Here is a 17,291-nt window from a genome sequence, read left to right on the forward strand (position 1 = left end):
GAGGGGGAAATAATAGCAAACAGTCCACTTTGGCTGAATCAGAATACTTGAAAGAAGGTTGGAAAGGTAAATTGGAATCATCTGAAGAGATTTGCATGCCAAATTAAAAAGTCTTCATTTTATCTTCTGGATAATAATGATCAATACTAATAAGTAATAGCTAAGACTTATATACTGCTTTAAGGTTTGCAAAGTACTATGTGTGGGTGTGTGGGTCTGTATACATATATACATACAAAAAGGACAGTTAGGTGGCACAGAATAGAGCACTGGACCTAGAGTTATGAAGACTTATCTTCCTGAGTTTAAATCTGGCTAGTGCTCTGTGACCCTTGACAAGAAACTTATCCCCATTTACATCATCTTTCTCATCTGCAAAAACAAGCTGGAGAAGGAAATAGCAAACCACTCCAGTATCTTTGCCAAGAAAACCCGAAATGGGGTCAAAAAGAGTCCATCAGGACTGAAAAATGACTGATCAACAATGAAGGCAAAGAAAAAGGGGCTGAGTGGACAGTGGATCTGACCCAGGGATGTCAATCTATGTTTTTTATGTTCTCAATAAATAAATTACCATTTGGTTTGATTTATAATGATAATAGAAAAACCCTACAGATGTTAATTGAATTCTGACAGGGTATTATTCTTTCTGACATCAGGCAGGTCTTATTGGGCCAATTTGTAGAGATGATTGAGAGAGTATGAGTGGAAGATAGCATTTGTTTATTCTACCTCCCAGAAAGATTCAGATGAGGCCTGGGGATGCAAATCAAGCAGAGATCTATTACTACCAAAGCTTAACCAGAAAAGACTGTTGTTTGCATCTTTGGATCACAGCTCTTAGAGACTGCAAATAAATCAGTGGTTTATTCAAACTAGAAATTAGAATGTATGTTGATATCCCTGAGTACAGCTGCAAGTGATCTGAGATCAGTATATTACCCCAGGAAATCCTGGAATATTCAGGACTCATCCCATACTATATATACTCAAGTCTCTCCCCCAATCAGAAAAAAATTCATCTATTTGAAATGAATTTGATTCAAGGATGTGACCAGACCTTATTTATACTTAATTCTGAGTGAAAGATTCCATCAAAAAGTATTCTCATCTAGTTAAAGTAATGTGGGATAGAGGAGCTTGTATAGAAGCAGGAGCTTGTTCAGAATGGGAGAATGTTGAGGGTTAGCTATGATAAATGGAGACATCAAGAACTAAGCCGGAAAGAATCAGTGGGACAGAGGCAACTACTGAAAGGAGGAGATAGTAGCATAGAGCTATGGCATAGAGAGGAAAGATCAAGAATCATGAATCCAAAAGCATCCCAGAGTAGGCGATTCAGATGGATAAAATCAGTGATATCCACCTCTGACTGAGGAAAGAAAGTTCTAAGAAAAAATCTGTTCTCTCTCCTATTTCTCCCCCTGGTACCTGACTATGAACAGATGCTATAATACAATAATATCAAACTCAGATAGAAATAGTGGTCACTAGCCATACCTATGGATCCCTGAGAACCTGTATTGACTTAGAAAACCACAAATTAACATTATTTATGTTTTATGGTATTTTCATTTATTTTTGTGAAAGATTTCCCAATTATATTTTAAACTAGTTTGGGACATACTTGGAAGATATGTGAACTGCTGTAATATATTCTTCTAATTTTTTTACCTAAATGTTTCCAGTAACCATGATTGTAGAGACAATCTTTTTCTTCCAAATTTTAAAGGCCCTCAGGCCATAAGCTATAAACCAGGGAGACAATCCAAGTATTTGGAAGTCACTTGTATGAGGCCTTCAGTGAAAAAAAAATCATACTTTTGTCACTTTGAAAGAATTCAATTGTACATAGTTAATAGCAAAATTGTATGATAATCAATTGTGATAAACTTAGTTCTTCTCAACAATACAGTGATCCAAGACAATTCCAATAGACCTAGAATAGAAAAAGCTATCCGCATCCAAGGAGAAAACTATGAATACAAATCAAAGCATATATTTTCAACTTTTCTGTTTGCTTTCTGTTTCTTGTGGTTTTCCCTTTTGTTCTGATATTTCTTTCACAACATGACTAATATAGAAATATGTTTAAAATGACTGTACATGCATAACCTATATCAGATTGCTTTTGGTCTTGGGGAAGGGAGAGGGAAAGTAGGGAGATAGAAAAAATGGAACTTAAAATCTTACAAAAATAAATACTGAAAACTAACTTTGCATGTAATTGGAAAAATAAAACACTATTGAAGATTGGCTTAAGAAAGAGATTTTTTTAATTAATTTTTTTAAAAAGCATTTATCTGTCAGTTGAAGGCCAAAAAGGAGAGTAAGTAGGGATGGATCATCCATTTTAAGGAACTCACAGTACTATTAAAATTCATGTCATGGAAACTTGACAGTATCATCATAAGGGAATAGGTTCAACCAATTATCCAAAGGACCAAATAAATTGGCTGTTACAGTACCCTCTTGTGGTGAATAGTAGACTTTACATCGATAAACTCACAAGTGGCTTAAAGTTCTCTAAAAGCTCAATGAGTTCTTAAACTGTGAATCATACATATAACTGAATGTAGGGGTTCCAAAAAATTTGGAAACTGCATACGATATCAAATAGATACTTAATTCTTCATGTAAAAATAAACAAGCAAAAAACTTTTGTGTTTAATAAATGATAAAATTATATGTATACCAAAGCATTGTTTTAAATATATTTCTTTGTGATTTATTATCAGGAAATGTTTTATTTGTTCATTTATCTTACATACTATATACCCAAGGTTGCATAAAAATTTCTCAGGCAAAAGGGTTGCAAGTAGAAAAAAAGTTTTAAAAGCCCCAGTGTAGAGAAAAAAGGACACAGCTTCACTCAATGTAAACTAACCATAGAATTTGTTGATAGCTTATCAATCCTTAATAAAATACCTGAATACAGGATCAATACAAAGAGGCACAGACTTCAGGCTCACCATCCATCTAAAGTCTCAGTGTTGTTCTGATTCAGAGAAATGAAGCAGTACACAAAGCCACAACCCAAGTAATCTGCTCTACCACAGGGGTCCTCAAACTACGGCCTGCAGGCCAGATGCCCGCAGCTGAGGATGATTATCCCCCTCACCCAGGGCTATGAAGTTTCTTTATTTAAAGGCCCACAAAACAAAGTTTTTGTTTTTACTATAGTCAGGCCCTCCAACAGTCTGAGGGACAGTGAACTGGCCCCCTATTTAAAAAGTTTGAGGACCCCTCTGGGAAGTAAGGTCACAGAAATCAAGGGCTATGATTTTTTGTGAAGGACTGAGTCTGGAGACAGAACTCTAGAGTTCAAATCCAGCCTCAGACACTTGTCAGCTATGTGACCCTGGGCAAGTCACTCAATCCTTTTTGCCACAGTTTCCTATCTGTAAAATGAGCTGGAGAAGAACATGAAAAAAACACTCCAGTGTCTTTGCCAAAAAAAAAAAAAAAAAGCCAGATTGAGTCAATTGGGTATCAAAAGATACTTTTGAATAACATTTGTCATCTGGCTCCTAAGGCTGTGAAAGTTTTATTATATAGCCATGCTTGATACCTGCTGCTCCTGTTGTAATCAAATGAGTTAGGAAAAGAAGGAAAGGAAAGGTAAGGAAACAAACATTAATTAAGTACTAAATGTGTCAGACACTGCACTAAACATTTTACAATTATTATTTCATTTGATCCTTATGACAATTCTAGAAAATAGGTGATATTATTGGCCCCATTTTACAGTTGAAGAAACTGAGTCAGATAGAGATTAAGTGACATACCTAAGCTCATATACCTAGTAACTATCTGAAGATGGATTTGGACTCAAGTTTTCCTGACTTCAGGCCCAATATTCTATTCACTGCACTAACTAACTGTTAGGAAAGCACATTCCTATGTATTCCTCAAAGATTCTTCCTCTGGGCTAAGACAATAGTGCAGAGGCTTTATATTTGTCTCTCTCTCTTGCTCAGAGTAAATAGAATCATTGACTTCCATTGAAAAAGAACATGGGTTTTATCAACTATATCCTACCCCCATTTTGCTGATGAAGAAATTAAGGTCCAAAGAAATGAAGAGGAAATAATTTTCTCTAAGGTCATGTGGTTAGTAACCACAAAAACTAGGATTTGAACCTTTCACTCCAAATTAAATGTTCTTTCTTCCATACCATGGTGTTCTCCTAAAAGTATTTGTAGCTCTGGATCTCTGGATATTCCATCATGACCTTTATAAAGTCTCTTTAGTTAAATAGAAGGCTAACATGGAAATATGTTTTGTATGATTGTGTATCACTCATATAAAACTGCTTACCATCTCTGGAAAGAGAAAGAGAGGAATTTAGAGTTCAATTTTGTTTTTAAAAATAATATTAAAAATTGTCTTTACATATAATTGTGAAAAAATTAAATATTATTTTAAAATAGAATCAAAGACTTTCAGACTAGAAAGGTCATTAGAGATCATCTAGTCCAATTTCCTCTTCACTAACTCATTCATGTAATAAACATTTATTTAAATTCTTACTGCATCTATTCCATAAGGAAGTAAAAAGACAAATAAAACAGGGCTATTGTCTTCAAGGAGTTTATAATCTGAACTGATGAGGAAATTCAGATCCAACAACAGAAAAGTAAATAGCCTAAAGTCAGTTCTGCTTTCTTCTCAACTCCTTCTTGCTCAATCAATCAATAAACATTTATTAAGTACCTACTATATGTCAAATACTGTGCTGTGTTGGGGATACCAAAAAAAAAAAAAAGGAAAAAGTCCCTGAGCTAAAAGAGTTTACATTCTAAGGCAGGGAGAGGGTAGAGAGAGACAACATAAAAATATTTCTATATAAAGCAAGCTGAATGCAGAATAGATAGGAAATAATTTCCACTGGAATGAAAAGGGGTTTGGAAAGGTTTCCAGTAAAATATGGGATTTTAGTTGAGACTTTTACGGCCCTGTTTTGATGGCAGATATCATTTCCACAAATCTGCATCACAGCAGCTCTCTCCCAGACAAATTTCCACACTCTTCCCACTGCCAAGTCCATTCCCAGTTATAGTTCTATTTTTTTGACTTAGATCTTCAATGACCAGTTCATTTAAAGAACAGATATTGACCCCAAATTCTTAGCTCAATGAATGATCAAATGAGTTGAATGATTAAATTATTGGTGCTAATTACCATTCAAGTTTATACAGGACTCTGATGTTTACAAAATTTCCTTACAACAATCCTGTAAGATAGATAATACATATTATTATACCCTTCTATAGATAAATAGGCTAGGACTTAGAGACTTTAAATAAATTTTTCAAGGTCACACAACTAGCAAAGTCCCTATACAAAGTATAGAATTTAGGTCTTTTGATAATAAGAAGAATGCTCTTTTTCTCATTAGCAGCTCTGGTCATTTTCCCAGGTTTTCTTTGGTGACTCATTATTTATGATGATAATAACTAATTATTATAATGATGGTAAAGGATTCTTCTTCCCCAACCGTCTCTCAAAATCTTTCTTCTTTTAGAATGGTCAGGGAATTTCCAAACTGAACTTACCTGCACATAGATTATACAAAGGGAATAACAAAGATGAATTATGTGTCCAGAACTACCAGCTCTGGGGCTTGGAAGGTCACAACATTGCACCAAAGATGAAGATTTTTACTCACTTCTAGCCCCTGAGACTCCAGATCTGCCTCTTCCGTACTGATCCATGTTGGCTAGTTTTTAGGCACTTGAGATTTGTTGAGTTTTGAGCTGTTTGTTTGCCTTCTTCGATGATCCTGAGCACTGACAGGCAAAGTCTAGGACTGTGGCAAATACTAAATAGAAGGACATTTTTTTCATTTTTGCCAAAAGTCAGTCTTGAATAAATCAAGTCTGTGCATTTCATAATGTTATTATTGAAAGAGATCTTCAAGATCAAGCTTAAGTCTCTCCTCCTTCCCCAAATTTCACAAATGAAAAACTGATAGGATGTTTAAGTGCCTTGTCCAAGGTCATACAGCTAGGACTCACCCTTGCTCACTAGAATGTGAGCCCAGGTCACATAATTCCCAACTCTCTGTTTCTAGCCTCAGTTTGATGTGTGCCCCAAGAGTTTACATCAAGCTGGATGTAGTTTATTTGAATGTCCTCCTAGAGGGTCATTCTTTTCATGTCCATAAACAGTTTAGAGGGGGAAATTTTTTTAAATTTCTTTCCAATAAAGGGAGGATAATGAGAGTCTAGGAGATCATGACATAAGGGGGTAAGTTGAAGGAAATTATTATATTTAATTTCAGGCAAAGAAAATTTAAGGAGACATGATGGTTATCTTCTAATATTTAAAATGCTATCATGGAAAAGAATAGGAAATAGCAGATTGCCCTCACTGGAGGCATTCAGGCAGAGGTTAGATATCATCAAGAGTACTAGAGAGGGAATTCCTCTTCAGTTATAGAGTGGACAAGTTTATTCCTGAGTTCTCTGATCTGTAACTTCTGAGAATCCTTCCAGCTCTTAAAATCTGCAAATTTTTTTAAGTGTAGTTTGTAACAGCACTCAAAGGCCACATAAAGAGGTTATAAAACCTCATGTGCATTCTAAACATTTCCCCTCGAGATAAGCACAGGAAAAATGGCTTAGTCTGTAGTATTCATCGGTATTATTCATTTGCTTCTCCAGTCTTTCTCAAGCCCCAAATATTTCTGAGAACAATGACATGAAAGATTTCTCTCCCCTTCGTAGGTACATACTTGATGTCTTAATATTTGTACAAAAAGGTCCAGCCACATTACTCCAAGAACAAAAAGAGTTTTTTCTTCACCAACTTACACTTTTCCTTTTGATCCTTTTAAAGTGTTTGCAACTTCTAGCTTTTCAAATCTGACTTCATAAGAGATGGTCCAAGGAACAAGCAAATCATGAAGGTGCAGATGGGCGGGTAGCATTTTGGAGGGTTGATAATTGGTATCCAGGACTCCTTCAGGAAGAGATGGAGGTTCAGGCAGACAGAATCAAGATTAAAAGGAAAGGAAAGTATTTGAATACAATACCATCAGCAAGATTTTATAAATAACAAGTGACTATTGATTAAGATATTGTCTCCACATACTGCTACTAAAGTTATCAGTGCAAAGTTTCATTGTTCTCTGCATCCAATCAATTTTATATGATTCTGGCAATGATTTGCTCTTTCTCAATAGTGCCTGTTGCAATAAACTCCATTATTATCACCACTCCAACACACACACACACACACACACACACACACACACACACCCCACACACACATCCCCCCAAACACTTCAGAATAAAGGTCCTTTTTTTTCCCCTTTGCGTGAGCAATCTTAGGGAAAGAAACTGTTAAAACTATTTCCACCTAATATTAAGCTTGTTTTTGGATTCTTTAAAGGTGTCTGCTTCTTCTCTCTCTCTTATGTTTCATAAGGCTTATAATAGGCTATCACTTATTATTTTGTTCCAGCTTTCAGTTGTAAAACCAAAAGGGACACTGAAGGACACCTAATGCAATTCTTTTAATTTACAGGTAAGAAAACAGGCTCATGGACATTAATTTTGATTTTTTGACTCTAGAAGTAATATTTCTATTCTACTGCACTGTCTCCTTCTATCCTAGAAGTTCAGTAACTATCATTTTGTAAATCACTAGATCACCTGTACTAGGTAAATAATAAATTAATTCTAGTGGTTTTAGTTTAGACTATTGTGGAAAAATCAATCACATTTTAAGCTCCCAAAATCTCTATTGATGCCAGAAGCTATGATGATAGCAACAGTTTAGCAGTGTTACTATTTGGTATATATAACATGAAGCAGCCCTAGGAGGTATTGTAACAATTGTTATGTCCATTTTAGAGATGAGGAAATTGAGGCTCAGAGAGGTGATAGGACTTACTCATGACCACACAGTAAATGCACAACCAGGAATCAAACAGCAAGCCATTTCCACAAAATGTATAGAAACTATAGCCCTCTTTGTTAAACAAGAATTTTTCATTAAAGAGCTCCATTCCTTAAGAGTTCAACCTTACAGCTACTTCCATCCCACAATCTGTAAGGTTTCTCTCCATTACTTAGACAATTTATTGATTTTTTAAAAAATCTTCTTATTGTTATTTTTATCTCCTTCTTTAGCTCTTTCAGGAATTCTTATTGGGTTTGTGTCCCATCTTCACTTTTTTTGATGTTTTCATGAAGTTCTTTGCTTCTGAGTTTATGATGTTCTGAACTTCCCTATCATTGTGATAGCTTTTCATGGTCAGGTTCTTTTTTGTTATTGTTGTTTATTCATTTTTAAAATAATTTCTTTACTATTAACTTTATATTAGAGTTAGATTCTGCTCAACTTGGGGTGAAAAGTCACTGTCCAAGCTTCAAACTTATTCATCCTGATGTTTTTACAACTAGTTCTGGGGGTCTATAAGTCTTCAATGCTTCCAAGATGGTGTAATCTAGGGAAAGGTGTAATCATGGTTTTCCTGGTCTGCAGTAAGGCTCCACTTCGTTGCAACTGTCAACAATAGCATTCCTTTCCACCATGGAACTGTGATCTGAATGTAGAGCCCCTAATTTATCTCTGCCTTGGAAGTGAGACTAGGGTCCCTGCTCCCTTGCAACCATAAGCACTCCTCTCCACTCTGAAACTGTTGCTTAGAACTAAGTAAAGGGCAATGGAGTTGCCAAACATCATTGTTCCCTGTAACAATTCTCTTTCTGACCAGTTGTCCAATCCCTTTAGTACATTTGGGCTGTGAGAGCTATTAAAGCTGTTGCTGCTGCCATAGCCACTTCCACTGACATCACCACTGTCTTTCCAGCAGCTTCCCAGGCCCTCAGCTACTGATGCTATAGAATGTGCTCCTGGGCACGCCCTACTCAGTGTCTCAGACCTCTCCTTCCTTCCTTGGGCTGGAAAAAAGTCTCGCCTTTACCTTTTTTTTTTTGCCTATGATGTTCCAGAAATCAATTTGATGCTATTTTTTATTTGGAAGGAATGGTTTGAAAGGTTTAGCTGAAGTTGTCCCTCTACTCCCCCATCTTGGTCCCATGACTTAGATTTAATTTATTGAAAAACTGGGTGACATTTCACAAATGGCTTCTCCTTGAATTCTACTACTTAAAAACTCTGAGAACTATCAATCACTCTCTCTTTCCTTCCTATCATTAAAAAAAAAAGATTCCTCTCCTCCTTTCTAAGAATAATTCTTTTATTGCTCCCTTGATCCCATCATGTCCTACATATTTTATTATATTAGTCTAGCAATGTTGCAGCTTCCATCTATTCCTCTCAAATGGTTCTTTCCTAGGAACCTACAATTAAATTATTCAGTTGAAATTTAATAAGTATTTAGTAAGTGCATATGCTGTGCAAAGAACTATACTGGATTTTAGCACTAGACAAAAATAAAACCAACTCCATTCTCCTAGATGCCTATATTAAAAAAAAACATAGAAACAGACAAGAAAATAAAGATAATTTGAGAAAGGAATTTGAGAAACATTAATAACTGAGTGGAAGTTTTACTAGAGCAGATGACAAATGAATTGAATCATGAAGAAATCTCTAGGTGATGCTTTTCCAAAATACACATGTCCCACATCACTAAGTTCAATTTCAATAGACTCAAATTGTCTAATCTTTGGATTCTGGAATCTTACCACAAGGGAGAGCTATTGTTCCTCATTTGATTTGAGCAGATCCTGAGTGTCTGTTTTGCTTTCAATGTAGCCTCAAGAATTACATACTGTTCATTTTCCATTTCTTATAACTATCAGCACATAAACATAGAGCCATGTTTTTTACCACAATAAGCATCCTGGGCCTTCCCTTCCCCTTTTTCCTGAACGGTCCCAATTATGTCTTTCATGTCCAAGTTGCCTGATAATAAATAAGAGTAGTTATAACTGCTAGTATTTATAAGGTTTGCAAAGCACTTTACAAATATCATCTCATTTTTATCCTTACAAAAAACCTGGAAGGGAGATACTATTATTATTTCCATTTTACAAATAAAGACACTGAAGTACAGAGAGGTTAATGATTTGCCCAAGATTATATTGCCAATATGTTGTTGAAGGTCAATTTTGAATGGGGGTCTTCCTGAATCCAGGAGCAGTACTTTAGATCTTGGTGTCTTCCAAATTCTTGGACAAGAAGTCCCATCCTCTCCCAAGATAACAAAAGGGAGAAAAAAAGATCTAGGAAGTAATTAAGTCAGAAAATCAGTAATAATTTCATGAGATTTCCTTCAAGGAATATAAAGAAAACTTCTTTAAAATAAGGATCAATGTATAACCAATAAGAATACCAAAACTGATTACAGTTCATTGGTAATCTCAATTTTCATCTCCATGCTCTAGTTGCCTACAAATTCTGGAGCATGGAGGAAGGAGAAATCTGGGACTCAGATCTGGGCTTATAGTGGAATAATATAAATCCTGGAAAAGATAGCTCTAGAACTCTCCTTGAGGAAACTGTATACTTTATTTAAAAACATCCCTGAGAAGGCTTCTAGAAGATCATGATTTATAAGAAATATAATTACCCAAAAGTATTTTTAATTTAAATTTAATTTTAAAAAGCATATTATTTCTTCTTTAAAATCCAGAATGCTAAATTACTTAAAGGAAACACAAATCAATAAAAACCAAGTGAATAAACCTTCAAAATCTCCAACAGAGAAATATTCATTAAAAACAAACACCAACCATTGAGATTTCATCTAACACCATTCAAATGAGCAAAGAGAATTAAAGATAACATAATCCAACATAAATGTGACCATGGTAAGAGAGGGATGTTATAATAGCTGGTAACGTGAAATAGTTCAAATTTGTTGGGAAGTAATATGCAGCAAGAATTACAAAAATGTATGTAGCTTTTAACATGGCAGTCTCATACTAGGACTATATCCCCATGAGAGATTACTTCTAGAGAAAAGAGCTCGCTGATCAAAAATACATCAGGCAGTATTATTTATGGGAGCAAAAACTGGAAACAAATGAGATGTACATAAATTGGGCAACATTGAACAATATATGGTAAATGAATATAATGCAATATTATGTTTTCAGATGAAATTAATTTTAATAATTTAAAGAAAAAGTAAAACTTATGAAGTGCAGAGTGAAGAAATCATCAATAAAAATTGATAGCTGTCATTTAAGATAACAGCAATAAAGCTAGACCATATACAAATTAAGGAAGTCAAAAATCATCATGAAAATAAGAATTATGCAGGAGCTTCTATATTAAAGTCAATGTACTGAATGAAATGAGCAGGACCAGAAGATCATTATTTACTTCAACAACAATACTATATGATGATCAATTCTGATGGATGTGGTCCACTTCAACAATAAGATGAACCAAATCAGTTCCAATAGAGCAGTAATGAACTGAACCAGCTACACCCAGGGAAAGAACTCTGGGAGATGACTGTGAACCACTACATAAAATTCCCAATCCCTCTATTTTTGTCTGCCTGCATTTTTGATTCCCTTCACAGGCTAATAGTACACTATTTCAAAGTCCGACTCTTTTTATACAGCAAAATAACTGTTTGGACATGTATACATATATTGTATTTAACATGGATTGGTCAACCTGCCATAGGGAGAAGGGGTCTGGGGAAGGAGGGAAAACAAAAGGATTTGCAACTGTCAATGCTGAAAAATTACCCATGCATATATTTGTAAATAAAAAGTTATTTTTAAAAAGTCAATGTATACATCTTTGGGAGTAGGATTAATAATTGACATATAGTTGCTTACAGACAATATTACAATTATTTACAACTTTGGTATGTGTGTGTGGGGGAAATATTCGCCTCACCTTTCACACTCACTTTTTTTTTTTTTTTTGTCTTATGCTCTTGTTTGTACATTTAAGTACCTGCATTTTTCAATAGAACTTGAAAATAATATTAATATATTTTTAAAGAATAATAAATTTGATAGGGAAAATGATCAAGGGGATGAGGAAAACTTCTGAATATAATTAGTCTTTATACAGTGGCTACAGTGGTAATTGTTAACAAATTGTTAACGAAAGGGAAAGTAAGGGAGTTTGATGAGATATCTGTAGTCAGTAATGTGGCTCAAGGGAGTCTGGTTACCTGGATAACTTTCCCTGTGTGTCTGAGTGTTGTCCATGTGGGGACATTCTTATGGAATGATCTGTGCTATCTGACAATTAAAGCTGTAGCTATAGAGAACTTCAAAAAGCTGGCTTTGGGTCTAAAGATCAGTTAGAACCAAATCCTTTTCAGAGGTGTTAACATGGGCCTGCGGGCCACATACAATCCATGACACTTTAGACTGCAGCCCAAACCAGGTTAAAATGAAACTGGGAAATATTTAACAAAATAAATTAAAACACAACAAAACATATGAAACCCCAGTCCCAAAACCCATTAGCATGGGATTCTCTCTTTATTGGTGGAGATGCATGCCCTGTCCTACATGAGAGGCAGAGTAGAGTTTGCAAAAGGAAGAGAAAGCTCCTTGTCTCTTCAGTTTTTTTCAAGCTTCCCTTTGCGTCAGGCTCTGCAGTCTCTTCAGGTACTTCTGCTTACTCTACTTCAGTTTGCAGAAGAAGCCTTTGTGAGGCTCCCTTGAACCACCCTAGTATTCCAAGAAAAATTATTTAAAGCTTGGTATTGCACTCATTTCTAAAGTCTCTTCAAAGGATAGAGATGAATGGTAATCATTGAGTAGTATAGATCGTAATATAGATCAGATACAGGACAGATTTAATTTTTTCTTTTTTTTAGTTTCATGTACACACACACACTCATAAGAAACAAAAAGATTCACAAGAGTTCATTGTGAGGATACAGTAACTAATAAATATTACTACAGTCTCCCCAGCAGTTGAAACAAAACTATGATGATATTAAGCAATTTATGGGATTGTTAATTTGGCAATTCACTTATCATCTCAGCCCGGCACTGTCCAAAAAATAAAATCTCTCCAACTCCACGTCTTCTGGCAAACAAGATGGTGGGCTGAATATCTCCTCCTGTAAATGGTTATCTTCTCCCATTTACAAACTACCTCTTTTGCCAATCAGCTCTAACCAAGGAAAGAAAGACTCACAAAAGGGGTGGCTTCTTGGTTTAGCTGTTTAGCTACCTATGTTCAAATCAAAAAGCAGAAAAGACAGATAAACTCAGACTTCCCTTACCTAGACAAAAATCTGCTCCAATTACCAAAGGAGAACATTCATCTTAACAGGAGAGAAGAGGAAGAAGAGCAACTCCTCTATCACTCCATGGAAAGAGTGGCAGAAACATCTCTGCTTAACTCATAATAGCATCCCACCCTCTTTACTGCTGAGGACCAAGAGGCAAGTACTTGTTACAGAGTTACCTGGCGCTTTTAGGTATGTGCATGCTCCATGAAGTTAAATCCCTGCTGCACATTCTCTCTTGGCAGTATCTTGCACATAGATGAATGTGGTTTGTCTCTTTGTTCTCCAAGAAGATGGTGACAGGGGAAGGGATGCCATGACATGCAAGTGAGTTGGATTGAAGAGAGAGAGGGCTGGGCAAGGTCACTTGCCTTACTTTCCCCTCCAGAGCCATTGGGGTCCAGTGGCCAGATAGAGATCAGGACAACTGGAGATTGCCTTGGCTGCTGTGAGAGACCTTGGCCTTTTTTAAGCTAAGGTCTTAAGCAGGTCTCAGTTTGACTAAGGCTACACTCATTCAGTGATTAAGACTAGGCAGCAAATGAGGCAAAGAATTTTGAACACAATATTCTATGCAATATGATACTGAATAATCAGTGATAATGGGCATACTTCTTTTTAGATCCCTATCTTATTGGGAATGCATCTTTCTTTGTCCCATTACAAATGATGCTTATTGATGGTTTTAGATAGATGATGCTTATCATCTTAAGGAAAAACACTATTTATTCCTAAACTCTCTCTCTATAGGAACTCCCTAATAAATCATTGTTTAATTGAATCATTAACAATATACTTATCTGGCATGTTAGTTGTTAAGTTAATAATTAACTGTTTTATAATTAATAGTTAATAGTTAATAATGGGGACAGCTAGGTAGCTCAGTGGATAAAGTATCAGCCCTGAAGTCAGGAGAACCTGAGTTCAAATATGGCCTCAGATACTTAATACTTCCTGGCTATGTGACCTTTGGCAAGTCGTTTAACCCCAGTTGCCTCAGGAAAAAAAATTAATAGTGGGAAGGGGTTTTTTGTTTAGTTTTGAATATTTCCATGTTTCTCTCTGGTTCTAAGGGATCTGGGAGGTTTGTAATTTTTTTTTTTTTTTGAGTCATTATATTCAGGCTCTTCGTTTTGATCATGGATTTTGGGTATTTCAGTGATTTTTATATTACTCTTGAGTTTTTTAGATCAGTTATTTCTGCTATGAGATACCTTCCATTTTCTTCCCTCCCCTCCCCACTTTTGATTTTGTTTTAATATTTCTTGTTTTCTCATGTAGTTTCATAGTCTCTGGTCAATTCTAATTTTAAGGGAATTATTTTCTTGAGTATTGAGCTTTGAGAATAATGTTTTTTAAAATTTTTTTTCCAAAGTGAGGTTAGAATGTAAATTTTTTAAATACAAAGACCATCATGCTTTTCTTATTTATATCCCCTGCACTTAGCTGAGTATTTGGCACAGAGCAAGCACTTAATAAAATCTTCATAGTTCTTTTTCTGAATGCAGATGGCATTTTCTATCCAAAGTCTATTGGTATTGCCTTGAAAATACATGTATTTCAATATAATTGCCCTTGTAATTCTATGTGTTTTATTTTATGCATTTAAAAATATTTCTCTGAAAAGAAGTTTATGGGCTTAACCAGACTGCCAGTGAAGTCCCATTACATAAACAATGTTTAGAATCCCTGACCTCGAGTTTCTTTAGTGTAAACATCTATCATCCTAGAAAGCAATGAAGCTTACTAACATTCAAGAGTTGAAAATTTGCCCCATCTTTCAACATTTGATAATAGGAAGGAAAAATGAAGCTGGCCGAATGACTTGGTTGATAGAATTAGAACACCTATTTCAAAAGCCTTACCTAAGAGGCTATAATTATAGTTACTATAGCTTTAGGAATCAAATTAAATGTTGTAGAAATGGAAGTTTTAATTGTGAGTTTGGGAAGACTTTTAAGAATTTTTGTTTGAGAGAAGCAGGGTGGAATGGAAAAGTATTTTTTAAGTGTGAACTATGTGTGGAAGATACTATTTTCTTGTCATGGCTATAGAGAAGCTTGAGAACATAAAAAGAAAGAATGGAGAGACTTGATGAAAATGTTTTCACCTTGTCTTGAAAAGAAAATACAAAGAATTCTGACAAAGAGATTTTCTTGATTTGTATTTTGAATTAACTAAATCACTGTGAAATTGATTGTATGATTTCAGATGTAAAAAAAGATTATTTCAGCATTTTTATATCCCCCATCTCCTAAGGACTCAAAGGATGGGATTTGTCATCTTTCCTCCTTAATCCCCACCTCCACCTACCCTCAACCAACAAATACATACATGTCTGTAGAATAAGTACATATAGAATTCTTTATATAATGTATGTGCATGGATGCATAAAAATACAAAAATATGATATGTAAACACTATATGGGATGCACTATACTAGGCTCCTTTGAGAGATAAAAGAAAATAGTTCCATATCTCAAAGCCCAAAGGATACACTTTTTCCAATCTATCTGTTCCATATTATTCCATTTTACTTATTTAAAAAAATCCCAAGCACACTAGTATTTTAAAATTTTGGGGTTTTTTTTAATCTGTTTCTCTCCTTTCATCTATATCTCCCTCCATTTGAAAAAAAATTAAAGAAAAAAGAAATTCTCTTTGGAATTTAGCCAACATAGTAATATTGCTAAGTCATAAACCATACATGGTTTAATAACTTTGGGGACAGAGTCCCAAACTGTTTTTCAAAATGGCTAAACTATTTCACAATTCCATCATTAGAGAAGTAATACACCTATTTTTCTAAATCTCATATGATACTTATCACTTTTCTTTTGTTTTGTCATATTTGCCCATTTGATGGATAATAGGTAGAACTTCAGAATGGCAATAATTTGGGTTTAACAATTAGTGACTTGAAGCACCCTTCTTAATGATTTTTTTATGACTTGGCTTTTGTTCCTTAGAAAATTAGCTACTAATATACTTTGATGATTTATCAATTGAGGAATGGCAATTATTCTAGTCATTTGAATCAGTTCACTAATATACCTTGGGAAATGGGACCCTTATCAGAGAAACTTGCTGCAGATTTTTTCCCAGTTACCTGCTTTCCTATTTTAGATGCATTGCTTTTGTCAAAAAATAAAATAATTTTACATAACCAAAATTATCTGTTTTATCTTCTGTGATCCTCTCTATTCCCTATTTAGCAATGGCCTGCTCTATTCATAGCTCTAAAAAATAATTTCTTCCTTGTTCCTCTAATTTGTTTATGATGTTATCCCTTATAGCTAAGTTGTATATCTATTTGAAATTTGTTCTAGCATCGGTTTTCAGATGTTGATCTACACCTACTTTTTGCCAGACTGCTTTCTGGTTTTCCCAGAAATTTTTATCTAATGAGTTTTTACCCCTTTAGCCCATGTCTTTGGGTTTATTATTACCTCATTGTGTTCTCTTTCTCCTGTGTGTGGTACATTTAATCTATTTCCCTGATCAACCTGTATAATTAACCAGTACCAAATCATGTTGATTTCTTTCTAGTATAATTTCAGATCTGGTATTGCTGGGTCTCTCTCTCTCTCTCTCTCTCTCTCTCTCTCTCTCTCTCTCTCTCTCTCTCTCTCTCTCTCTTTCTCTCTCTTTCTCTCTCTCTCTTTCTTTCTCTCTCTCTCTCTCCATTATTTTTCTTGAGATTCTTACTCCTATTTCGTTATAATCTTTTATAACTTTACAACCTTTTGGTATTTGTGGCAAGGTGGTAAATAAATAAATTGAGATATATTCTATTGTCATTTTGTATTTTATTGACTTGATCTATGAGCAATTAATAGTTCTACATTTAATTAGGTCTCCTTTTCTGGAAAATTTTTCTTTGGATTACTCTCCCTTTCCATTCTACTTCCTTTCATCTCCTAGCCTTTCTCTCCATTCTCTGGTGCCTAAAACGACCTCACTGCCTTTCCCAAACCTGCCACCTTTTCTTTCCAGTTTTTTGAAGTCTAATCCTTATCAATCTGTATGCCAATGGCTCTAGGATTTTTCCTCTGAAATTCCCTCCACGTGGAAGAAAAATGATCTCTCC

The sequence above is a fragment of the Sarcophilus harrisii genome, chromosome 5, assembly GCF_902635505.1.
Source record: "Sarcophilus harrisii chromosome 5, mSarHar1.11, whole genome shotgun sequence".
Classification (NCBI taxonomy): domain Eukaryota; kingdom Metazoa; phylum Chordata; class Mammalia; order Dasyuromorphia; family Dasyuridae; genus Sarcophilus; species Sarcophilus harrisii.